Source organism: Conger conger, chromosome 18 (assembly GCF_963514075.1).
Source record: "Conger conger chromosome 18, fConCon1.1, whole genome shotgun sequence".
Classification (NCBI taxonomy): domain Eukaryota; kingdom Metazoa; phylum Chordata; class Actinopteri; order Anguilliformes; family Congridae; genus Conger; species Conger conger.
The window spans coordinates 7,656,045-7,682,180 of NC_083777.1; the positions used below are offsets into that span (position 1 = coordinate 7,656,045).

General features: G+C 41.4%; 1 protein-coding gene across 1 annotated transcript in view; it reads right to left on the reverse strand.

Moving 5' to 3' along the window:
- Nucleotides 1-25,588, reverse strand: part of LOC133118330 (muscarinic acetylcholine receptor M3-like) — a 115,348-nt gene extending 89,760 nt beyond the window's left edge. Inside the window, exon 1 of the mRNA XM_061228225.1 lies at nt 25,301-25,588. The gene's annotated coding sequence lies outside the window, so the exon portion shown is untranslated. The remainder of the gene's footprint in view (nt 1-25,300) is intronic.
- Nucleotides 25,589-26,136: the final 548 nt, after the last annotated feature.

Sequence of the window (26,136 nt, forward strand, 5' to 3'; positions counted from 1 at the left end):
ATCTCAGCATCTTCCGAGGATGGGGGGCTTCTGGGAAAACAAAGTTGCTGCTAGAAGCGGATCTGGCGTTCCAGCAGGGCAATCAGCATCCCCTCAGGATTCCCAGTGGCATTCCGCACCAATGGGGAAAATTGGCTTTAAGCGGCATCGGATTTATGTCATGTCAAAGCCAAGGACTGAATGTCCTAGGATTGTTAAAGAGTCCATGATATCCCGTGATGCAGTGATGCTGATCGCAAGTACATCCAGACAGTGGTCTGGATGCCAAAAGCCCTCACATTGTCAGCTGTTCTCACATCCCAATGGTGGCATTTTAACATAAGTCCACTTTCAGGTACACACAGAGGTGAAAGGTAAGGCGCCGTCAAAATTAGCTAAGTTATGCCCAGGATGTACCGTCTCATGTATGATTAATTTATTATTAGTATTATTATTATTATTATTATTATTATTATAGGTAGTAGTAGTAGTAGCAGTACTGTAGTAGTAGTAGTAGTAGTAGTAGTAGCAGCAGTAGCAGTAGCAGTAGCAGTAGCAGTAGCAGTAGCAGTAGCAGCATTGCTGGAAGTAATAGCAGTAGTCGTAGTAGTAGTAGTAGCATTGCTACTGCTGTTTTAAATGAACTAGTTGTGACTGTGTTAAATATTTCCAAGCAGGTCTCCAGTACACTGAGTCAGACCCGTCAGTAAGTCAGGAGAGACCCCGAGGGAGAAGAACCAATGCTTGACAGAAGAACAGGATCAAAGGGTGAAGACAAGACCCAAGCCACATCCAAACCACACAATACAATATCTGTACTCATTAAATATTTATTCAGACATTAGATTGCTTTATAAACTTTACCCAAGTGACAGACTCAACAGGATCAGAGAAATGTATTTGACTTGTTTTATAGCATTACGAGCTGACCAGTTCTCTACTTTAAAAGGGGAAATCCACAGTAAAATGTACTTTTACTTGTAGAAGAGGAGCTGTCCTGATTAAAATGCGCTCAGAGCACAGAAATATACCAAACATATGGCAACTACTGTGCATTCTCCAGGTACCTGCTTTACTAAAGACTACAATGGGCGGATAGGCTTCCACGTGCTTCAGTGAACTGGTTTGTAGGACACGTTGTCTCCCATTCACTGCAATGTCACAATAAGTAGTAATGAGCATCTGGAGAGAGCAACAGTAAGAGCAGCTCAACGTGAGACTCTGTACTCTTCTGATCGACCCTTGCCCCAAGTGAAACTAAACAATTACATGAAAGATAATTCATAGATGAAATATCAAATTAAATTGTGTTACATATCATGTGTGTGTATGCCATGTAAGAAATAAATATAAAAATGTGAATATACAGATTGCAACTTGATTGCAACCTATACCTTACAAACCTGAGCGTATGGAATTAAACACTCAGTGACCACTTTATTAGGTAGGCCTGTACACCAGCTTGTTAATGCAAATATTGAATCAGCCAATCACGTGGCAGCAACTAGATGCATAAATTGAATGAAACATGAGAATATACATTGAAAACCTGAGAATATATGTGGAAACCTGAGAATATTGGATGAAACTTAAATATGACACTATGGAGTGAATTTGTATATATAGGTCAAATTTCTGATATAAAGGTCAAAGCACTGGATATATAGATCAAACACTTGATATACATGTCAAACACGCTCAACACTATCCACAAACAAATATCTGAACTTGTGTCTTCTAAATTTAAATGAATGCACGGCAAGTCTCAAATGCAAAATCAGTTGCGTTTGTGGATCAAGTGACAGGCTTGCATTCAGTGACATGAGTTTGTGAGTTTGTGAGGATTTTCTGTAAAAGTTTATTGCATTGTTGTCTGGCACTGAAGAATAACTGCACTGAATGGCTGATTTGACAGTAAAATGAACACATTCAATGGTCTCTGACCTTTTCAGAGCTGCACATCCACTACCTAAGTTAATTCAGTATGATAGGAAATATTCTCTTGGAAAAGCCACAATAAATTGAGCAGTTCAAGGGTACACCATGAACTGGACAAAAATGCTTTCAGTTTTATGGCACCTTGTCATTAGAATTATTCTCTTTTAAAGACCATGCTCTAAACATTAAATAGGAGAGCGATTTACAAGTGCTTTTCAAGTGATTCTGAATCAAAGGAAGGGAAATTGCAAAAATGATGATATTAATCCATTTAGGCAAGGTCAGGTATTTTGTATTAATCTTGGCCAAAATGTGAAATGTACTGATGTGCTTCATTTGGTACAATGGTGACAAGTGAGCCTTGTGCTATCATATTTCATATCAACATGTTCAAATTCACCTCTAAACCTCTGGGGTTTTTAATGAATTTGATAATATTATACTTTAAAGAACATGGACAGGGCACAGCCTGTAGAGCAAAGTCTAATCTATTCCCAGAATACCGTATACTAGAGATCAGAAACTGCAGTTTCTTGAGGGCAGAGAACTTGCTTTGTGTGAAGACAGTCTAGCCAATCAGTAGCACTAATTACCCAGGAGAAACTAACACCTGGGCTGGATTTGGATTCAAGGGCCAGACTTGATGATCATTGGCGTATACAGTATATTCATACAAGGTAAAACAATAGTATCCATTGTAGATATGGGTTGTACTCGTTTATGACTGTAAAAAATATCGAAAATGAAAGTTGAGAGATAAATGTATGACAATATTATGAAATGTTTGCCACTGTAAAGAGACATCTGTGCACCCACAAGTCTCTTTGAAAAGCAAATTGCTCAGAAAGTCATCTGTGCACTTCATGACACTGTGACTAAAGTGGTCACCTGCTTTTAATCCCTGCTGTTAATTCATGCTTACACACCTGGCCCATCACTGTGTGTTGTGGTCTTTTTGATTGCCAACTGTTTTTGCCTTTGGAAGTTTATACAATAATAAAATCATTCTGAGAACATTTGTTACTATTTAAGTAGAAAAGGAAAAGTTAGTGAAGATGGAAAATTCATTCAAATATGAACAAGGGCTTATAAACAGTAAAGAGCCAGATCAACACTGCAATTAGCATTAGCCGGTTTCTAACTTCACGATGAAACTACATAGTGAAACTGAAAGGCATAAGACAGGAGTGTATCCCAGTGTACTTCTGAAAAAATATCACGCAGAAAGAGAAATAAATAATCTTACCCAGTTCTGGGAAATATGATGGAATAAGAATACATAAATAAATAAAGATAATAAATAAAGGTTTTGATAGAATACTTCATTTATAAAATGTCAGGGTAGCTATTTCAGATTGAGTTTGGTCGGTACGTCAAGGAGACTGAGATAATAAATTAATAATGATATGAAAAAAAGATTGATACCAGGAAGTACTGTTTTACACTGAAAATGCAGGGAATAAGGTTGTGGCACTTGAGGTATGGAGCACCGGGGTGTTGAAAGCCAGATGTGACACTGTAGACTGTAGGCTAATCGATGAGCTCTGATGAGCTAAATGGCCTGTTCTCATCCTTAAACATTCTAATTTTCTACTCTACTCTACCAAGCAAAAACTTAACAATTACACACATCATTTAAATGCAAAACAAATTGCACAAAATAATGACTCTCTCTTTCCAGCCAGAACAAATCTGTAATACTGATCTTTTGTCAGTTAAAAAATGTCAGAACATCTTCACAAACTGGTGTTCACCCAACAGTTTAGAGAAGAGAAATAGCAAGAAGGATGAACCTTCCAGGCTTGTCCTGAGGAAATTGAGGTACGAGGGGGGGTGGGGGTGTTTTTTTGTTGTTGTACTTGTTGTAACAGCTTCACATGAAATGCCTGTACAAGCATTGGGAGATGGCTGATGGTTAATCCAAGAGATGGATTTAACTTTAGTTTGAAGTGTTCAGTATTTATTTTGTATAAATAATGCATGTACAGTGAATACTTGATTTGAGGCCACAGGCAGAAGAGTAGATGCTGTGTTTTACTGTGTTATAGATCATATTTAAAAAAGATTTATGAATAGTATTTTAATATAAAGACAATATTTATTCACCTGGTATATAGATCACCAGAGGCAGAAAAGTAGATGTAGTGGTTTACTGTGTAATATATCATATTTACAAAGATTTATGAATAGTATTTTAACATGAAGACAATATTTATTAACCTGTTTTATAGATCACCAGAGGCAGAAAAGTAGACACAGTGTAGTATTGTGTTATACATCTTGTTTAAAAAAAGATTTATGAATAGTATTTGAATATGAAGATGGTATTTATTAGCATGACATGTACTGGTCTATTGCCATGGTGAATAAGTGCTTATGAAAAAAACAAATCCTATTTACATGTGTTATTTTTACATACATACTTCCAGATTTGCAATCAGTGAGATGGTCTTTCAAGGCCTGTCTGTGAGCAGGCTGGTCTATCGCGCTAAGAGCTGAAATCACAGAGGTGCCAGATGACTTCCTGTGGGGTGATAATTGCGGATGTCTTTCAGGTTAAACATGGACTCGGCTCTCTGCTCCAGTACTCCTGGCTTATTTCATTATTTCCGCACTGACAGCTTCGCTGTGATCTAAAGTCTTATATTAGTTCTGAGGTTTTTGTGGAATTGGAAGACTTTTGCATAAATAGTGTACCATCAGAATTCAGATCCACCCCTCGCTACATTCACAATATAGGCATGGCAGAACAAAGAAAATTGGGATTGAAATTGTAGTCCTGGAGAGATGTGCTGGCCTTTTTTCAACAGCACTCAGCCGAGAAGTACTGTAAGGACAGTTTGAGAGCTACACTTAATATGTTAATGCCAACAGTCCTACTAAGCTATTAGCATGGAATCGCCTTCTGTTGTGCATTTTTACCATGCCACAGATTAAAACCATGGCATTACTTAAAAAACAAAACACGACAAGAAAAGTTTAGGAACATAACACAAAAACATTCTTTTATTTTGGCATGCTATATCAGTATAGTGACATCTGGGGGCAGTCCCATTCCAGGATTTTCTTAACTCATGACCCAAGAGAAAAGTGGTGGGTTTGGGGATTTAGGAGCTGGTGCGATTGGATCTTCCTTGTTTGCCTTCATATCAGGGCTGAGGAATCATCTCAAGCGCTTCCAGTTCGGATGCATTACCCTGCCAGGTGACAGTTGGAGAGGGGGAACGTTTTGGCCCAGATGAGACACTGAGAATATGTGCTGAGAAAAAGCTATACAGTCTACATATACTACAACATATATCTTCTTTCTCATCATACGTTTTCAACAACAAAACGACTCGTTATCAGTACTTGGCCGATAAAGAACTTAAATGTTCAGTATCGGTATTGGTACCATAATTACGGGCAGCCTGTAGCGTAGTGGTTAAGGTACATGACTGGGACCCGCAAGGTCGGTGGTTCAATCCCCGGTGTAGCCACAATAAGGTCTGCACAGCCGTTGGGCCCTTGAGCAAGGCCCTTAACCCTGCATTGCTCCAGGGGAGGATTGTCTCCTGTTTAGTCTAATCAACTCTACGTCGCTCTGGATAAGAGCGTCTGCCAAATGCCAATAATGTAATGTAAATGTAAATACAGTCGTAATTACAAGTACGAGTGCGGTATGTAGGTCTGTTGAGCGTAGTCGGTATCGGCCGATGCTCTCATCAAGTACTCGGTATTGGTATCAGTCTTGAAAAAATGGTATCACTTCACCCCTCAACATAGCATTGCTAACCACAATACAACAATAACACACAGCACACCATTCAAGAAACCTGGAACTGATCCCAAACACTGTGAGAACTTTACTTCTTGCCTTGGCTACAGACCGATAAGCCAATTGATTACTGGCCCATATCTTAATGTGGCAGAATTTTGCTTTGTACTGCTGTGGGGAAATGAGATTACATTCATTCAGCAAACGCTCTTATCGTTACAGTGAAGACTGTGGGGTTTTCAGCGGGGCACCTCGTTAAGCAGGACAGAGGTGGACTCTGGAGATAAACTGAGCATTATGGGTGACTAAGTCTCTGTACTGCTACGATCATCAACAACACAGGCGGGATTGAACCACAGCCTACATTGCACCAGCTGAACCAACACAACCAAGAAATTCCTTAGGTTTATGAAAGACATTTGCTTGGTGTCCCACCCTCCCCTCTCAGGCCATCATGCAGTGAATAACCCAGTGGTTTCCTTGCTCCTCCGTCCTGTAGGCTTTCACTCCAAAACTAACAAAGCACACCTCATTCTACTAATGTACAGCTTAATAAGATCTCCAGCTGCTGAATGAGGTGTGCCTTCAGGGTTGGAGTGAAGACCTAGGGGACAGCAGGGTTTTGTATCTCTGGACTAGCCTCTCTGGAGAAAGGAACAGAGGCGGGTGCCTCCCTCTTGTAGTGAGGAACAGGAGAACGATACACACTTATCTCCGTGTTGTCTATTATGATTTGTGGTGCATTGCGCCAATATTCCCAGCAACATCTGAAAATATGCATCAGGCAAATGAAGCCATGATCTAATCCAAGCATATACAGAATAATGCTTACACATTACATTGTAGTCACAATTAAATACTTAAAAATGTTTTTAACATTATTTATGCCCTCATTATAGTCAATTTATATAAATCACATCTTTATCACCACAAATGAGTGTCTTTATTGGAAAAAAATGAATGAAATGAATGATCTAGCAGAGGTAAATTACAACCCATTAACCATACATATCGGTTATACTGTTTGCAACTGAGATAAAGATAATTTATCGAGCATTTATTTATTTCATAAACACATTTCGGGACTGCGTTGGCAGTGAAGGTGTAAGACCCTGTTTGTCCATTCCTGACAGCAGCGGCTAACGACTCTCCTGGGAGTCTTAGGGAGACGCTAACCTGCCGCAGCCTGTGTGACCTCCTGCCCCCTGACCTTTGACCTGGTGAGAGAGAGAGAGCCAGGCCCAGGGGAGAGTCAGAAAACTAGCCTCCCGCCTGTGCCCTCCACAGCCCTCCAGCTCCTTACATTACAGCCATTTATCAGGCCCTCTAGTCAAGCACAACTGACATGGCTTCTGCATTTTTACATCCACTTACACTGCAGGACAGCATGTACCATTTATGCAGCATGTACTGAGGCAATTCAGCAAATTGCCTTTCTCAAGGGTGCAATGGCAGTGTCGTACCTGGGAGTCAAGCCAGCGACCTTCAGTCTTCGCTAACAATCGCGCTACACCGCCTCCACATCGCCATACCATACTGGCTGTTAACTGGACAATCCTCCTCAGTACACATCAGACATGGGAGCGCTATTGGATGAATCCAAATTGCGACCATTGATCAGCACTTCAAAAACGGCAAATTCTCAACTCTCATTTCAATAGAATGCACTATTCCGTAGGAAGCTCAGAGTAAATTCAGCTATAAGCCAGTTTAACACTTATTGATTATGAATTAGCCTCTATGCCTTCTTGGTGATGTCACACTTTTGTATGCCTGAGATTAATACTGATATTCTCGGGATAAGAGTGTCTGCCAGGAGAATGGAATCAATAGGAATCACACATAAATCAGAGGAAAATCATCTGTGTGTATGCACTGTGGTCATCCGTCAGAATTAAAACCCACTTGCTGCCGCACCAAGAAATCAGCTTGCAACAGGTTTGCAAACTGAACAATAAATATCTGACCGCCTCCCCATTCAGAAATACAACTGGGCCGAGGCAGTTAGGGGACACCTCGACGGCCTCAAACCTCCGGCTCAAACATTTCCCGAAAATGATGCAACCCTGAAACACGGCACCAGAAACAGAAACACAGCACCAGAAACAGAAACACAGCATCAGAGAGAGAGGGGTCAGAGCAGGTACGCGGTCGGGCTAATCTCAGGGAAGGAGCGGAGAGTGAGCGGGGGTAAGGGAGGGCGCTCCCGGTCTGTGCGATGCAGCCCCTCCCGGCCGGAGCGAGGCAGCCGGCATTATAATTCCAGCACCGCTGCCCTGCCCGCCTGGCGAAGCTTCACCTTGCATGTCAGAGGCTAATTTGCCTTTAAATCACAGCAGACCTCGGGCTGTGGGTAATGACTCCTAATCTCCAGTGCAGACACACTACACTGATAGCCTTTCTGTGGAGGGGGAACTACCGTGCGGAACTTCCTGCCAGGTTCAACGCCGCTTGTGAAAAATCACAGGGTATTTAAATATCAGGAAACAGTATCAACATTAGCATCTGATTCAGAGATGGGAAAATATGTGAAAACACTATAACAAAAACTACAGCCCAAATAAATGTAGACTCAGTGGGCAATTTATCTGGTAGATCTGTACACCAGCTTATTAATGCAGATATTGAATCAGCCAATCATGTGGCAGCCACTAAATGCATAAAAGCATGCAGGCGTGTTTTTCAGACCAAATATCAGAATGGGGAAAGAAATGTGATCTAAGTGACTTTGAGTAGAGTTTGCAGAGAAACAATAAACATCCAGTGAGCAGCTGTTCTGCGGGACAAAAACTTGTTGTTAATGAGAGATGTCAAAGTAGAAGGGCCAGACTGGATAAAGCTGATAGGAAGGTGATAGTTATGTAATAATCTCTGAACACACAACGCATCATAACTCTAAGTGGATAGGCCACAGCAGCAGAAGACCAATAAGTCTAAAAAATGAATCTAATGAATACATAATAAAGTGCTCACTGAGTGTATTTACAACTAAACTACAAGCAATATAGTGGAGGCACGGAGTGCTTTGCCACTTGGAAATATACACATATAGGAAATATATATTAGTATACCTACATCAAACTACTGTAAACAACATTAACCACAATATGGCAGCTTTAGTTTCTATGTCCCCATTCAGATAGCAATGTTCTGCAGGTTCTGTAAATCATTAACAAATGCGTTAATGAAAAATGTATTTTATGCAAACTCTGAGCTCGACAAATATCGACATGGTAGATAATGTCCTTCCCCTTTCTGATGTCAAAAAAATGCTGACATAGTTGATAATGCCTCTCCCCTTCCTGTTTAGCCCCACCTCAGGGATACGGTAGATATGAGCTGAAAAGGATTGAGTTTATTCTCCAGCGCCGGAGAGCGATGTATCATGAAATATGGCTGCCGGTATTCCAGGGAGAACAATGGCTGCTCTGACAGGGTGTCTCCCTGGAGCATTAGCCGTAGCGGGAAAGCACAATTAGCTTGTTCATCAAGCTTTGTTCTTCATCAAGTGAAAGCTTCTTACCCGCAATTTCTATTCTAAGGCAACTGCCATTGTAATTAAACACCTACAGAAAGGCTAAGGTCATGATTCTTTTTTCAGTTTACGAACAATATTTTAAGTGAGTATACTTTGACAGCTTGCTGAAATGAGATTAGATCCCCCCCCCCCACAGTCATACCCTAATTACAGTATGAAGCGAAGAAGTATGCTTTCCAGACAAAACAACAAAACAGGGGACCGAGAAATCATTAGAGGAAAGAAATGACTTAGACCACTTGCCTGCTGAACACTTTGTTTTGCCGCCACACTGATTAAGTACAATATCAAAGTAAGAAAACAGGATCACAAAGTCAACTTCCTTAATATTTTTGCAGTGCACTAAATGTAGATTAATGAGATCTGGCTGCTTTAGCAGACACCCACGTCTATTAAAGATGCACCAAGGAATTGAGCCAATCAAAATGATCCCAACTGCTCCAAAATGGCCACACGCCACTTGAAACTTTTATTGCATTCTCAGTCTGCTGTGGAAATGAACTAACTTCCCTTCATCAAATTGGCCTGTGAGATTTAAAACAAAAAAACAAAACAAAATATTTTGGACATGTCAATCAGAAGATAAACTTTTCTTTTCTTTTTTTTGCCACAGACCAAATTTACAAATTCATCAGCCACAGGAAATGGTACCAAACACTAAACAAGCACAAAGCAATCTGGCAAAGAAAATAATGCTGTTCATTATGCAAATATTAGATTATACAATCCATCATGAGATGCATTTCTGTTTTGAAAGCCAGTGAACATGCACAGAAACCCTTTTAAAACGACATGGTCTGTGAAACATCCTCACCTTAGTGCACTGTGCTGCAATGGTTATAGGGCCAGAGGGCCAGTCATCTGGGCTTCAGCATACAATATGCAGCATAAGGCATGAGTGTAAACAAATGAGCCCTCTTTGTTCTGGATACTTCTCAATATTCCCTCTAAACTTTATAATAAAAAAAAACTCCTCTCAAACTCCAGTGGAAGCCATTAACTTTCTGCCTGCCAAATCAGGCCACAGACGCGCACCACCAGAGGCAAACTACCAAAGCACGTCCAAGCGAGATGGCAGAACGTTGCAATTTTTGCATCAATAATTTGCAGCACTGTCAGTGGTGGGCAGCCCAGAGCCGGTGTGTTTCAGGGCCTTTTCAGGATTCTCTGCAGGAGCCGGGGCTGCCCAATCCACTCACAATCTCTTCTGGAATTGATTTTTTATTTTAGATGCATCAAAACAAATCTGTTACATTTTAATCAATCATTTCCCCCAAGTTTTACGGCATTAACATAGCTTCCAACAATGAATCTCTGAATCCACTAAGTGCTGTGCTGAAAAAAACAAACAAACCAAATGAATTGAAACTGGCAGAACGTAAAAAAAAATATGAGCCAGGTGGGCGGTGTGTAGGCGTGTCTGTAGCCTGCCTGTTCTGATACAAACAAGTTTTAAGTAAATTATGCAAAAGAGCTACGCCGATCTATTAATCTCTATATTTTCCTATGCTGCATATGACTTTTATTTTTTACTGGTTTAAAAACAAGATCATATTTTCCTGGGGTATGTAATCCCGATTCTGGGTATGCCAGATGCTTCCTGCCTCCTCATTCCAAACCCCTAACTGCATAATTGGCTTAATCATTAAGCTTAATCATGCCATAATTAGCCTTAATGAATGCAAGTGACCATGTGCTAGAATTACTTAGATTCATCATACAGACCTGCGGATCAGGGCTCAGGCACTATTTATACTATCGAACTGACTGGACCATCGAGCCTGGATGAAACAAAACACAGACAGGGATTGGCCACTGCAGGACCAGGGTTGCTGGGCCTCCCAGCTGCCAGCACTGCTAGATGGTCATGACTGCTGTGTGTTCTGGCTCCACGGTGGTGGAATGAACTCCACGTGGAGGTTAGAACATCAGCGACTCTGACCACCTTCAGGCATGGACTGAAGACTCGCCTCTTCCGGCTCTACCTCTCCCCTACCCCTCCCTACCTCCCTGTAGTTTTTAATTAGCTATGTAAGGTGTTTGTCATAGATATCACACTTGTATATGCTCATTTTATTACTGCTAGTGTTATACTGTATTTGCCAAGACTGTTTTATTGCTGCATTTGTTTGTTCTCATCAGATTTATGGGGTCCAAGTTCTTATCTACAGTGGTTACTTGGAACTGTACTTCCCTCTAGGGTTTTCAGCGCACTTGTCCCTGGTTATGGGTACGCACTTTGTTGTACGTCGCTCTGAATAAGAGCGTCTGCCAAATAGCTGTAATGTAATGTGATGTAGATGGGCCCTCATCGATCCTTGTCTGCTGTAGATCTTGGGGAACGGGCTCTGAATATACTCTCTAACAGCTGCAACCTCTGAGATAGACTCTAAGAGTCTATCGCTGCTGAAAATAAAAACCCACAGACAGGCCGTCTGCCTTTGTGTTTGTCCTTAGCTTTGACTGATAACAAAATGCTGTCAGTCTGTGGTTGTTCTGTGGTTGTCCAAACCAGTATCCCTTACTTGTGAAATAAATAATGGAATCGGTGGATACACACCGGGCGACCAGACAAACACTTGATGGACGTGTACATGCATTTATGAAGGGTCTCAGGTCAGGTTCCCCCATCTACAGCCAAACCTTATCCATCCTGAGCAGGCAAGTTGAACTGATCTGAGATTAGGACCCTTACAGCAGATTAACAAAGGCCTGTACCACAAACTCTGTAAACTATATTTGTGAAGAGAAAAAGATGCAGATTTGCATTCTATTGTAAGTAACAGTTAAGGACAATAGGAATTTTATAGAGCCCAGGGCAACGCTAACAGGTCTGCTGCTATGACTACGACCAGAGAATGCCAGCCACAGATGCTGCCGAACGATTATGTCTGAGATTTTCAGCAAATTGATGTCCACATCCGTGGGGCGCATGAAAGATTTAAAATGTTTTGCTGTTACAAGAGAACAAGAGGCCACAGGTAGAGATGAAATCCTGTTTGTTTGACAGAAATACAGAGCGTAATAGGACTGTGAGCACAGAAGGTCAAGCGAACAAAGGTAATTTTGTCTGGGATAACGGTTGATTTTCAAAATCTGTCAACTCCCTCTCGATTTATTGTGAAAAGTCTCCTTTTTAGCGGTTTCTGAATTGAGCATTGTCAGGATGGCCTCCCGACTGAACCGTATAAAGAGCTGAAGGAAAGAAACACTCTGAAATACCGTAACCTCTGCATACAGACGCAGATCCTGCAGTTCAACAATAATGAGGCTGAACAGCTGAGAAGTGACAGTGAAACAAAATGTCCATGCACTGGAGAGACAGTATGAAAACCATATCCTTGTTGTGAAAAGGCTAGATGTCCTATATTCAGCATAGCATTGCCACCTGGACCTTCAACAATATGTAAGTCTTAAATAGAAATTATAAGGTACACTGAAATTTTAAGATTTATCGTCAATAAATGTTAATTTTTTTGCTCATTATTCCCATTTGTTTGTCCCCTGCCAAATAACACTACATGCGGTCATAGCACGGTTTTCTCCAATCCAACAGCAAAACATTAATTCATAGCATGGCTTACCTGTTCTGAGACAGGCCGAAACCTGCGACTGAAACAAGATAATGCCTATATCTTCGACAAACATGACCAATGACTTTGGACTGTATCATTTAGACCGTAATATTTCCTAAATGAATGACCATTTTTCTGCTGAGTACCACACTTCCCAATGCCTGGGGTGATTTACGCAGCGCACGTTTGACGCACAGTATATTTACAGAAGCACTTTAGGTGAAAGGACTCGGGCTCGTGAGCACAACAGCGGCCTCCCTCCTCCAAACTTCAAGTACCAAGACGAGCTCTGTAAGCAGCAGTGCCGCCAGTGTGCCAAAGCACAATCTGCTTATTTCAGTTCTATTCCAGTACTGCAGTAACTGCAGCTCGACTGCCAGCAAACTCAGGGACGCTACAGCACGTTAGTCACCCAAGATAATGTACACTCACTTTATTAGGAACGCCTGTACACCTACTTATTCAAGCGATTAACTAATCAGCCAATTGCGGGGCAGCAGTGCAATGCATACAATCATGCAGATACGGGCCAGGAGCTCAGGTTAATGTTCACATCAACCATCAGAATAGGGAAAAAATGGGATCTAAGTGACTTTGACCACGGAATGATCAGAAACAGCTTATCTCCTTGGATTTTCACGCACAATGTAGAGAATGGTGCGAAAAACCAAAAACATCCAGTGGGCAATAGTTCTGTGGGCAGAAACGCCGTGTTAATGAGAGAGGTCAGAGGAGAAGGGCCAGACTGGTCAAAGCTAACAGGAATGTGACAGTAATGCCAATAACCACACATTGTAACAGTGGTATGCAGAAGAGCATCTCTGAATACACAAAGTGTCAAATCTCTAAGTGGATAACCTACAGTATCAATAGACTTAATAAGTCTAAAGAATAGGTCTAACAAATACCTAATAAACTGCTCACTGAGTGTATATAAAAAATAAATATTCTGTACCAAATACATGAAAAATGCATGATTTAATGCAACATTTATGAGTTCTAATGGACCCAGAACACTTTACCTAATGTAAAGTGTGTCACATTACAGAACATACATATGAATGATATTTGTACTGGAAATATGAATTCTCTGCATGTCCTGTAATGCACATTCCTGTGGAAAAGCAAAAAGGCTCCTTCCCTGTTCTTTCAAACTAGACTGATCTCAGATCCATGTCTGCCAATCGATCGTTTCATACAACAGAATTGCAGAAAAATTCAGGTTGAACATCAAATAGTACAGATGTATTGACCGGTCAAGGTTTAACTGACGGAAATGAGCTGTTAGCTAACTGACACTGTGGACAGGGAGGCAGCTGCTAGCAGGTTGGCTGGGGCTAGCTCTTCTGCCCATTGGCTGTGCACACTGCCAGTTTTGCTGTCTGCATCATGATTGGCGGTTCAGGAGCGTCACAAAAAAATACCAATACCAAATCCGGGATAAAAACACTAGGAAATAAATGTAAAGAAACCTATTTAATATAGAGCCAGATCAATGTCTCTGCACGGCGATAAACTATTATGTTACGTGAAATTGGGGTCAACTGACAAGCAGAGAATATTCAAGTAATTTCCCAAGGGAACCTAGTCTTACAGATGACCACTCCCTAGTGCATATGGAAAGTGGCCTTTGATGCAGAGGTCAATACATTACATGACAATGGTGTGTCTAGCTGACACTTCTGTCCAGTCACTTGCACAGATAACATTTTAAATGTAAAAAAAAAAAAAACAGTCTATCCAGATCAATGTCAGGTAAGTACCTTGCTCAACCACACAACTGTAGCTCCTTACTTGCAAACTAAACCCACAAGCTTTGGAGTTCAAGCCCTGCTCCCTAATGACAACAATGTCACACTTAACCACAGGAATAATGATGAATGTATACCAGCAGCCATTTTGAGACCAGAATGAAAAGATGGGGAAAAACAATGGCGTAAATTAAACCAATCAGCGCATCCATCGCTGCATGTCCGAGGCATGCCCGCTGAACCGATGCACGGCTGCTTTAAAGTCAAGTCAATCTTTAAGTTTAAGCAGCACCCTGGCAGTGACCTCGTAATTAGACCGCTCACCCCGGGCCACAACGCAGCAGAGGGCCTGTAAGCTTCTCGCTTTGTGACCGCACTCCAATCACTCGCCCCATTTCGGCGCGTAACAACTTTAAAGCTCCAGCGGGCACCGAATGATTAATGTAGTAGTTTTTCCAGGAGTGCGAGGGAAGCTTGCGTGTCCTTCCCCCTGCCTGGGTGTCCGGCTACATGGGGACAGTGTGACAGAGGGGTGGGGTGGAGGGGGGGGGGGGGGGGACATGGCGCGCTCCGCTGGGCTGTGAATGGGGAACGAGCCCCCGGCTCCTGTTCCGGGAGCTCCTCTGCCGTGCCCTTGAGCAAGGTCATTCCACCCAAACTGCTTCGGTAAGCACTCAGCGCTCTGCAAGTCATGCTGGGTAAAGCTGCCGGCTAAACAAACAAATGAAGAACGCGTAGAAAGCATTAGCCGGGGCGTCATATCTGTTAGGCCGCATACCAATGTCATTGTGCGGCACTGACCCGAGCATATAACAATGAGGAAGGACTTTATGAAGGAATAAATTCAAGTGAAGTTACTAAATTTACATCACTATAGTCCGTTAAAACATATTATTCGGACTAGGCTAAGTAGGTTGGAAAGTAACACTTTATATCGCAGCCGGTTAATTACATAGTACTGACTGGGTCAAAAGCAGGGACTAATTAGGTAACTCTTTTGATTTCAGAGGTAAGTAATATAAAATCAGCTGTAAAACCAACTTATATTGTACTTACTGTACATAGCATGGTACGTACTGATTGTGTTAGTACGTACCTAATACGAACTTACCTAATAATTAGACAAGTAGCTGTGTACTTATTGCCCAATATGTACTTTGTAATTAATGGGCTGTAAAATAAAGTGTTACTGGTTGGATTTTGTATTTGTTGTTGAGAACGGGTGAAGCATTTGGTTATAGAGACAACCTGTTAATTAGCAAAAAAAACACAAACTTTCCATTCTCATTAATTAAAATGCAGATTTTACTATTGTGGAATAATAGCAATGAAAACAAATCAACTTTTAAAACAGTACAGCCATTTTAAAAATGTGGATAATAACAATCTTTTTTTTTCATTTTTTCGCTCCATTGAATCATTTAAGCCTTGAGCAAAACCGTATGTGCATTTAAGCCTTGAGCAAAATCACAAAAGGAACAGGTTTATATGTCCCCGTCTGCTTCACCAAGCCTGACTCAAGTCTTTGCTTTGTGGACTGGGGCTATCACAGAGTAATACATTCGCTACCAGCGTGTGTCGCAGCACCAACACAATCTCACATTCGCATTTAAAGCAATAAGAGAATCTCCCGTCCAGCCCGACAGCAATCTCAGCACAGCCCCCTGCAGCATGCCAGTTCTCTATATGCAATTTAAAGGGAAGTAGGTTAATAAAAATAGCTAAAATAAAGATGACAGAAGTGTGACACGGGTCAAGCTTACTTCCATAATATTCCATTAACCGTTCTGTCAAAGGCACTCCAAGGAAATGTGTCTGCGCCACGCTCCGGCATGTCTGAGATTACTTCTGACTTCCTAATAATACGCTGTATGATCCGTTTCATGGCCGAGGCGATCGACTGCATTGACCCCTGGTGCGCGACTTCCACAAGGGAAGTTCTGCGGCTGTTTTCATTGGCAGCGCGAGCCGCGGTCGTCTTCCAACTGCGGCTTAATGGCCAATTTCGTTATGAACCATAACCCACATCTGAGAGCCCGCAAATGCCTCAGAAAGAGAACGCGCTCGTTCAGCATTCAATCACGCCATTTCCTGGACAGCTGTTTATCCGAGTGCGGTGTGGCGTGTGTGAGTTATGGTATCCTTATCATCATAGGTTTTTTTATTAAGGAATTTAATACAAATGCAATACAGTTTAAAAAAAAATCTAATTCTTCTTGATGATTAAAATGTAATGTTATTGTTTGACATAATTCCGTTATTTTCTGCACTTGGGAGAGTATAATGTCTTAAAAAATATATATATATTTTTTACTTGTGCTTTTTTGAACAGTAACATACAAATAGTACAAGTAAGTGCACAAATTCAGCAATATGGAACACCACTTCTACATATTTAATTCAAGGATAGAATTTGAAAGCAAAGCGTGTTTTAAATATTCTATGGTTTCTGCAACGTCACACCGTGGACAGAATAGCAAGTCATTTTTCTGGAATGAGTCACAAAGCCAGATACAAAAAGCTGGTATTTTGTGGTCTGAAATCTGACAGGCCTCGTGCGGACAGATACACAGAGAGGAACAGTCGCAGTGTGCGCTTTAGATGCAGGAGGGCGATAAATAACAAAACAATAACAGAAAGCACAAAGAAAAGATGTCTTATCCAATCCATATTCATTTAGGAAAGTGTTGGTATGTGCTGTGGGCTGAATTTCACAATCCAAGATCAAAAATCCAATAAGAGCCCATATGTATGCATGCATTTATGCATTTAGCAAAAGTAATCGGACAGAAGGCAGGTATACAAAAGCTTTCAGCATCTAGTTTTGATTCTTGGCTCTCGATTGTCATTGCAGACCTCATATTTACTGTTTCAATTCAAATCCAATGTGCTGGAGTACAGAGCCAAAAGAACAGAAATGGTTCCACTATTCAAATACTTATAGACCTCACTGTATTCGGACACTCGGAGAGCAGTTAATTAGGTATTTATTAGATTTATTATTTATTAGACTTATTGGTCAACTGCTGCTGTAGCCTATCCACTAAGAGGTTTGATGCATATGTTCAGAGATGCTTTTCTGCATTCAACGGTCCTAATGCATGGCCCTTCTCCTCTGACTTCTCTCATTAACCATGCATTTTTGACCACAGAACTGCTGCTCACTGGATGCTTTTTGTTTTTAACACCATACTCTGTAGAGACTGTTTTGCGTGAAAATCCCAGGAGATCAGGGTTTCTGAGATACTCAAACCACCCAGTCTGTCACCAACAGTTATTCCTAGGTCAAAGTCACTTTTATTACATTCCTTCCCCATTCTGACATTTGGTCTGAAAAGCAGCTGAACCTCTTTACCATGTCTGCATCCTTTTATGCATTTAGTTGCTGCCACATGACTGGCCGATTAAATATTTGCATTAACACGCTGATCTACCTAATAAAATGGTGACTGACTGTATATGTCATACATGTTCATTCATAAATGAGTTTTTGTTATGAGAAACAGCAGTCAGCTTTTGAACCTCCTGTTCAGAATATGTATTATTGCAGCTTCCCTTTCTTCTGAACAAAAAGAGATGTTTCAGGACTAAACAATTCATTTCCAGGAACCAGAGAGGAGCGTGAGGAGAGACGTCACAAATTCACACACTCTCCAAGCTCCACAGGCTGTGTCTGCGGGAAACACAAATCGCCACAGGCAGCTCATCGACTCGTACCAAGCCGGTACAGAGCAGGGAAAGGATTTCACAATCATATTAGATTTGAAACGAATGTTATTAAATTGCTGGGGGGTTTTTTTCCCCTCTTAGTGCCAAATAAATGTGGCATGGAGCTAAGATGGTCACGCCGGCATACGATACCTGTTTTTCATAAGACCGCCGGTCATGAAAGAGTGGCAGTAATCCAATCACGACCGCCCTGCTGGGAGTATCTCCCGAGCCCCAGGTGGTGAAAGCTGCACTTTATCAGGGACTCCTAGCCTCCGAATTGCGGGCTGGGATTATCCCCCTCCGCTGTGTGCGATGCCTGCCACAGCCCACTCACACCTGTGGCACTGAGCTGCCCCAGACGGAGCGCTTTTCGGGGACTCCGCACAGCCGTTTCCCCCCCCGCTATCTATCGCGCACTATCACACTTCCACTCCTCAAGCCTGGCGGAAGCAACCCGGGAGAAAATACCTCACAAAGCACACGCAAGACTGCCTTCTCAGCCTCTTTCGTTCTGACCGGTTATTTTCTCATGTGCTTGCACTATGCAGGTTTGTCTGTACACTGCGCTTTCACACGGCAAGCGCAAACAAACAGAGCTCTGCCAGGAACCTGGTAACTACAAGACAGGGGATTAAATGTGCATCTCGGTGAATGGGCAGAGCATGTTAAATAAGAACCATTTACACTTCAAATATTGCATTCACAATTAGCTACCCTTTGAAGGCCAACAGACGGAATACAACACAGCGGCCATTTAAGGAGATCACAAAAAAAAAAAAAAAAGAGCATGCTACCATGACATCAGCCATGCTTCCGGTTTGGCAGAGCAATCGGAGAGTGGACGCCTCAGACAATTAATCAAATTAAAACAGCCAGCGAGAGCCATGCTGCTGTCAGACTGAGGAGGCTCGTTTAAAGTGCTAATGGCCTCCAAAGATAGAAAGCCCTGCCGGACCCTTCCAGTCAGTCCAATATTTCACCAAACCCATTTTACGGCTCTGTGTGCACCTCAGAGCCGCAGCCTGGAAGAGCCCCTCTGTGCGGGCACTCTGACGCTGTTTCAGTTCAGTCCACAAGGAGCAGCAGACCTCAGGCAGGCCCAGTGAGCCAGGGCTCCAACGCTTCAGCTTCATCGTACATACACCGACTTCAACCAACGCCTCGGCCGTGATGTACGCAGCCTGACTCAACCAAACCAGACAGATGCTTTCAGGCTAACAGGCTAGGTGACTATACACTGATGTTCACTGAAAGGGGGGGTTCAGCCCCTGTGCTGTTAACTTGTTACTTTCTGGAATGTTCCTCTCGTACAGAATATCGAACAGCCCCGTAAATCAGCTTTCGCTGGAACTGCCTCATCGCATTGCGATACGCCGCTTCTCCGCGCAGTTACAGGGATTTAATAGGCCATGTCCACATATGTCATCACTCATGTACCAACCAGACAGCTTTGTTTGAGGAAGTAAACGCCGTCTGAGTCAGCAATGTTACAGACAGGTTCAGACAAGCTTGAACGGCAATGAAAATGCCCACAATCTTCTGTTAGTCAATAGTCAGTCAGCGACCCGACCACTGGAGACAAGGCAACAGCTTATAACTCAAGGCTTGCAGGCATGAGTACCAGCTCTATGACTGCTATAGTACTGTCGAGTGAGGGACTTAACCAGAATTGCTTTCATAAATATTCAGGTGTATGAATGCGCTGCATGTAAAAACGTCACCTTTGTAAGTGACTGGAAAAGGAGGCCTGAAAGTGTCTCGATTTAAGGGAATGAGCTCTATATCGAAAGGCACTTGTAAGGCACCTGTAAGAGCTCCAAACAGCAGCCTGTGAGTGAGATACTACAGCAGGTTCTATAACCCGTCAAAGAACACCTCGCCTCAAAGTAATTCCGACATTGCATTGTCTTCACCCGCCTTATGATCAAAGAGAGAGGCTTTGTCTAACAAATACGGTCAGCTTGAATACCGTATTCAAAGAAAGAGCATAGGTGAACACATTTACATGATGCCACGAGAATATAAAATATCACATTGTAGCAAGCAAATAATAGGCCTAACCTTTGCAAGAATTGTCTACTGAAGTCAACTCATCATACTCGATTTTGAATGTAGGTGTGTGTTTGCATCAGACTGCCTTGATTTCCTCTGAACAGAGAAGCATCGAACGCAGGAAAGCATTAAGCAATAAAGTTTGCACGTCACTATCTTTTTAGTGAACTTGACACCCAGTCAGTATCATAACAGATAAATGCCCTTTGATACAACTGAAGCACACTTCATAAAAACACTGAAAGCCAAGGTGAATACTCAAACAAGACACTGACAACCTAATAATGCCTTTGTTAAGAATGCAGGCCAGACCCAAATATATATATTTTTTTTTATATTTATATATTTTTTTTGCATTGCACTCCTGAGTAGAGTAATCTGTAAAATATTCACTCATGTAAACAGGGAAACAATGACGAGACAGAATTCAAAATGTCATAAAACAACTAAACAAGAAAGACTACCGGAAAGAAATGGTGAAAGAAAGAACCAAAGAGTGAACAAATTTAATGATGTACCTGTATAGTTTTTCCATCAAATAAATATTTTTCATCAAGGAATTTTTTCCTTGCATAATACAACTAATTAAAAAGAATGAATAAAAGTGTAATAGATAAAATTATACTGTATATACTACCATAATGAACATACAATTGAGGACAGAAAAGTCCTCATTTGTATGTAAGAATAAGTCCTTACTAGCAAAGGCTAAAAGGCCCCGCATGACCTCTGCATGATTTGAATATCAAGTTGTGAAAAGGCCATTTAAGTAATAATTTCCCCAAAGTCAAGTGGTAAAAAAAATCACATGGCTTTTGTCACAACTTAAAGTTCTGTGTTTAAAGTAATTTCCGTCGCTAGTAATTCTACAGGGGACTGTGTGCTTTGGGAGTTTTTTTAAGGAAAGTCAGATTCTGTCTCATAGCAACCGCCAGCACAAAATTCAGTGTGACTTTCAAGTGTGAGAGAAACACATTCAGTCTGTTTGGAAAACACACTTTTCAATTGCATAACATTATCCTTGTTATTTAAAGCTGAACACTATGGAGCGCCGTACAGTAAACTACATTTATTTCAAAGGCCGTTCTGAGACTTGCAGGAGCCAGTCTGAACATTAGAGAGATATATACTGTAGTTATGAAGCAGCAATGCCAAGCGAAGCGCAAGGCAAAATAGGCCAGCTATCAATCAAAACACACTTCGAACACCAGAGCTAGGGTCTCTGTTTTCTCAGCAGTGGAGATCGTGTAAAATGAAAATTGGAATATAACCATCTCCCTACATTCGAAAGTTAACTATCTGAGTTATCTCCGCATCAATAACTTCATCCCTCCAGGAGCCATTGAAGTCAAAAGCTTTTTTTCTGGAATAATTACAGATGCAAGTGACTTATTGACCTGAAATCTGGTACAGTGGAGCTCAGTGGAACTCTACAGTGAGAACAGTGAGATAAACAGCTGGGGGATGTTTTCAAAGGAGCAATCCCAGTACACCGGAAGTGAAAATTTAAGAAAGGCCAGGTATTGCTACGAGCGGCAGACCACCCTGAGAGATTCCTCTAAAAATGTAATCATTTCATGAATGTTATTGCTGTGTTCAGACCGTTCATTGAAGGAAATCTTTCAAACTGTCTCTCTCATTGAATCAACTCTCCACAAGGAACATTTTTCATGTTCAGCAGTTTAAAGTCTGGGATTCCATATTCATGTTGTCACAGTATGAACACAGTAGTACTTCCTCTTTCGTGTATATATATATAAAACCTCCCTTTCTTTTAATTATTGTAATTGTAATACAACACAAAACATGCATGGCACAAACACTCAACAGAACAATCAAATTTGTCAATTTATTTTAAGCCGTCTTATTTTTCTTTTCTTTTTTTAATGAATTCCAAAGCTCATAGTTGGGACACATTCATTAACAGCTTATACTGAAATATATATATATATATTCTTTGGTAGAGGGCCCTGGCATCATATCTTTTGAGAGTTCAAAAGTTCAAACAAACTGTTCTCATTCAAGAAAATCAACATCTTGCAAAATGTGTCACACAGCACCCAGGACTTGGTTGCTCCCACCCCCCCCCGCAACTGCCAAAAACTTTAAATGTTATGATTATTGTTTTGATGACAGTTATCATCATTTCAGCTTTTCTCAATAACATAGATACCACATTATTCTTAAGTAAACCTAGTTGGCAATAAAATTATCTAGCTATCGACATGTAATTTCCCTATAAATTTGTGTACTCTTTGATCTGTTATTAGCTATTGATGGTAGAGTATGTCGTTTCTGCAAATGACACAATTTTGTTTCTGTCAACCGGCAATGCCACAGCAGTGGTAAAGGGAAGGAACAGGTAAGGAAGCAGAAAGCATCAAATCGACTGCTATCCCCGCTCGAGATAACCCGCGGGCTCATTTAACCAGCTTTATGCATGAATAAAACAAGAGGGCTCGCGGTGACAACATCCATGAAGATCACCTTTGGTGCAGACACCTTGGGATGCAGGTTCACAACAAAGACCTGTCAATCATTACTGCTTCACGCAATCCGACTGATGCCTTCTGCCAGGGCTCTGTCGCCCGCCAGATGCAGCAGGGCTTTCACCAGGCAGCGCAGACACGACCAGATGTGTCCCTGCTCTCATCTCCCACACCGTGATATAACACAAAATGCCTCCCGCCTCACATAATGTTCTGCACTTTGACCTCTGACCCCCCGCAGGCTGGCTGAGTAGATCCTATACATGAGGCACACCGAAGCTTGCCAAACACCCCAGCTTTGCTTGTCATGTATAATTGAATTAACTCATCAAAGCCCTTTCAACAGTGCACATTTTCCCAGTTTAGTTTTTTTTAATATAAAAAGGGGTACATTCAATGGCGTTAATGGAGAAAAGTACTTAGATAAATACTTCTATGTGGATCCTTTTCTCAGTCACCTCATTAAACCTGCTCATATAAATCTGATCCATAAAGTTGACCCTAAAAATAACCCAAACTTCCGTAGCGTTATACTGATAGCCTGCAGAACTTCTGACCATCGTTGAAAATATTCAGTACTGCAGACCTCCTCCAGTGATGACAGACATGGTGAATTGATCACATTTTTTTCTAAATTGACTCACATCAGCTTGCTTATTTTCATAAACAGTGTACACGAACTAGCCCAAAAGATAACCAAGCCTGGAACCAAGCCACACACAGCAGCCAAGCACACGTTCCCGGGGAGAAACGAGCTGGGCCTGTCACCGTATGTACAAACATCCATAATCTCATCCAATTGTGCTGCTCGGTGCTTGTGCAATCCGCCCCCAGGGCCAATACGGTGAGAATGGAACCAAGATTCACGCTCTAGCAATGCACTGAAAACACTTGCTCTGGTTTAAACGCCACATACAATAGACAGCTGATTGGCCCTTTGTTTTCCTGTCAGATGAGGTCATCAAACACTCCAAATACACTTGCACCCACATAGCTACAGTAGGAAAATTACTTGCACCCTTGCCCACACTAATAGCCGATGCCCACGTCTTTGAAAGCATATCATATGTGCAGTGTATAATTATGTTATCTCCCGGCTCAAGCCTTTATCCACCACACTGGAAATGGATGAAATGTTAATAAAGAGGTACTGTAGTTATCTGGCTGGAAACACAATAGCTCACTTTCAGTTTAATCATAAAGTGTAGCCTACTGGTTGAGACAGATTGTAAGCATGTCTGTAAAAGGATAGATACCACTAATAAATTAATATGTTAAGCAATTAAGTAGGGTAAGTAAGTAGGTAGGTAGGTAGGTAAATAAATAAATAAATAAATAAATAAATAAATTAATAAATAATTTTAAATTCCATTGAGGTCCTTTCAGGCTACATAGCCTTCGTGTAGAAAAACACCATTATGAAATTATGAGTTCCTCTACAAACAGCAGATCACTGAGTAGGCTAACGTTAATATGAGCATACGAAGCCATGATACTCACAAACATAGGATTTATGACTTTACACTGAAGTTAGCTTGTTATAATTAGCGACTCTCTCTCTCTCGCCCTCTCCTCTCACTCCCTCTCTGTGCGTGTGCGTGTGCGTATGTGTTCTTTATTCGTGGTTGCTTTGCCACATCGCATCATTTAATATCAAAAGTAAGCGCACGTTTCCATGCCCTTCCTCTTGAGAGCTTTGAAATCAGCCGTCCCAAACGCGAAATCCTGCAAGTGCATTCACCATGTAAGGACAATTTTTCGTCTCGTCACCCATCAATTGCAGCCGAACGCGTGCTTGGAATCGATTAAATGGAAAAAAGGGAGAGAAAAAAACTAATTGGTGACTTGAAAATAAATGAGGCGGTTCGGATATAGCTGTCCAGATGATTAAATATTTAGCCTATTACTTTATCAATAAATGTACTAATGATTCACTTCCCTTGACAAAAACCTTTTTCCCCCCACTGCCTCATTTATCTTGTCCAATCGCTGTAGTCCCGCTTCGCACAGCAGTACGCAGTGACTACCTTTTGGGGAAACGCAGGAGCGCAATGCATTAATACAAGCCATAGTGCAGCGGATTTTAAAACTATTTGTCCGAAAAGGATTGAGCAATATGCGTAGCTATAAACCCGACAATATGAGCGTGTCCACTTGTTACCAAAACTTAAGAGGAAATAGCTATGGTAAAAAGGTAAGATTCTGCCGGAAATATAAGCATGGGAAAATATCATTAAACATTGTCGACTGTCTTGTCTCATCTTATCTTTTATTTATCTTCTTGCTCTGGGAATAGAACCTCAGCAGACGCCGTGGACCACATCATGTAACAAATAACAGACAGTATATTGCAACTGTTCGAATAAATACTGAATGAATGACGATTTTGCTTTTCAAAAGAATGAACCGGAAAATACATGTTAAATTAGTAGTGCGTAATTGGCATTTTGTCTGAAAGCTCACACACAAAGTTAAAATATGGTTCGGTTCAAGTAATAGTGCTTGCTCACCAATATGCGATCCAACCAAATTGAAAGAGTAGAGCGTGGAACAGTTGCAATTTCAAATAAAACGTCTGGTATGTCGAAACGTTTGTTAGAGAGATCCACTTGGTGCCGTGGGTCAGTGCCAAATGCGCTCCGATTCGTGCAGTATTCGTAAAAAGTGCGGTCAGTGGTGTCCCCCTGCACTGCAACCAGTTGTTCACTGGTGAGATGTGTGTTTCCTTCCAATCAATAATCACAGAACCTCTGGAATTTCCAAGAGCGCTGGGGAAATGCTTCTCCGGTTGCGTGGACGCGATTGGCCAAGGTGACTACTGACGCAGTAGCAGGTGGCACACCCGTCAAATATAAGAGCTAGTTAACTCGCAAACAGCCTACGATATCCGACTGACGTGGACGGGAATGGCATCTAACTTTTCGTTGAAAAATACCATTGCGTGAATGCTGTGGAGTAGTATTCTCATTTCCCATTAACAGCCTCAAGCGATATGCACCCGGTTCCATTTTCTGGTGGTGATAGTACATAAATGGGAAATGTATACAATAATCTTACATATGTTGCATTCTGCTCTGGACAAATATTGTTGAAAGGCGATATTTTGAATAAAAAAAGCCCTGACTGAATGGATTGATTGATTGACAGACTGGTTGTTTGGTTGACTGACTGACTGGGTTTATTAATTAGGAACTGGATTGTAATCCTCAATGGAATGTTGACTATAAGCCAATTATGAGCCCTGTGAATTTACTACAGCTAATTAGAATTGATACATCTAGCAAATGTCTTTTAGGCTAAGAGCATTTTTTTTTTTTCAAGCAGAGGACATTTTATTTTGACTTGC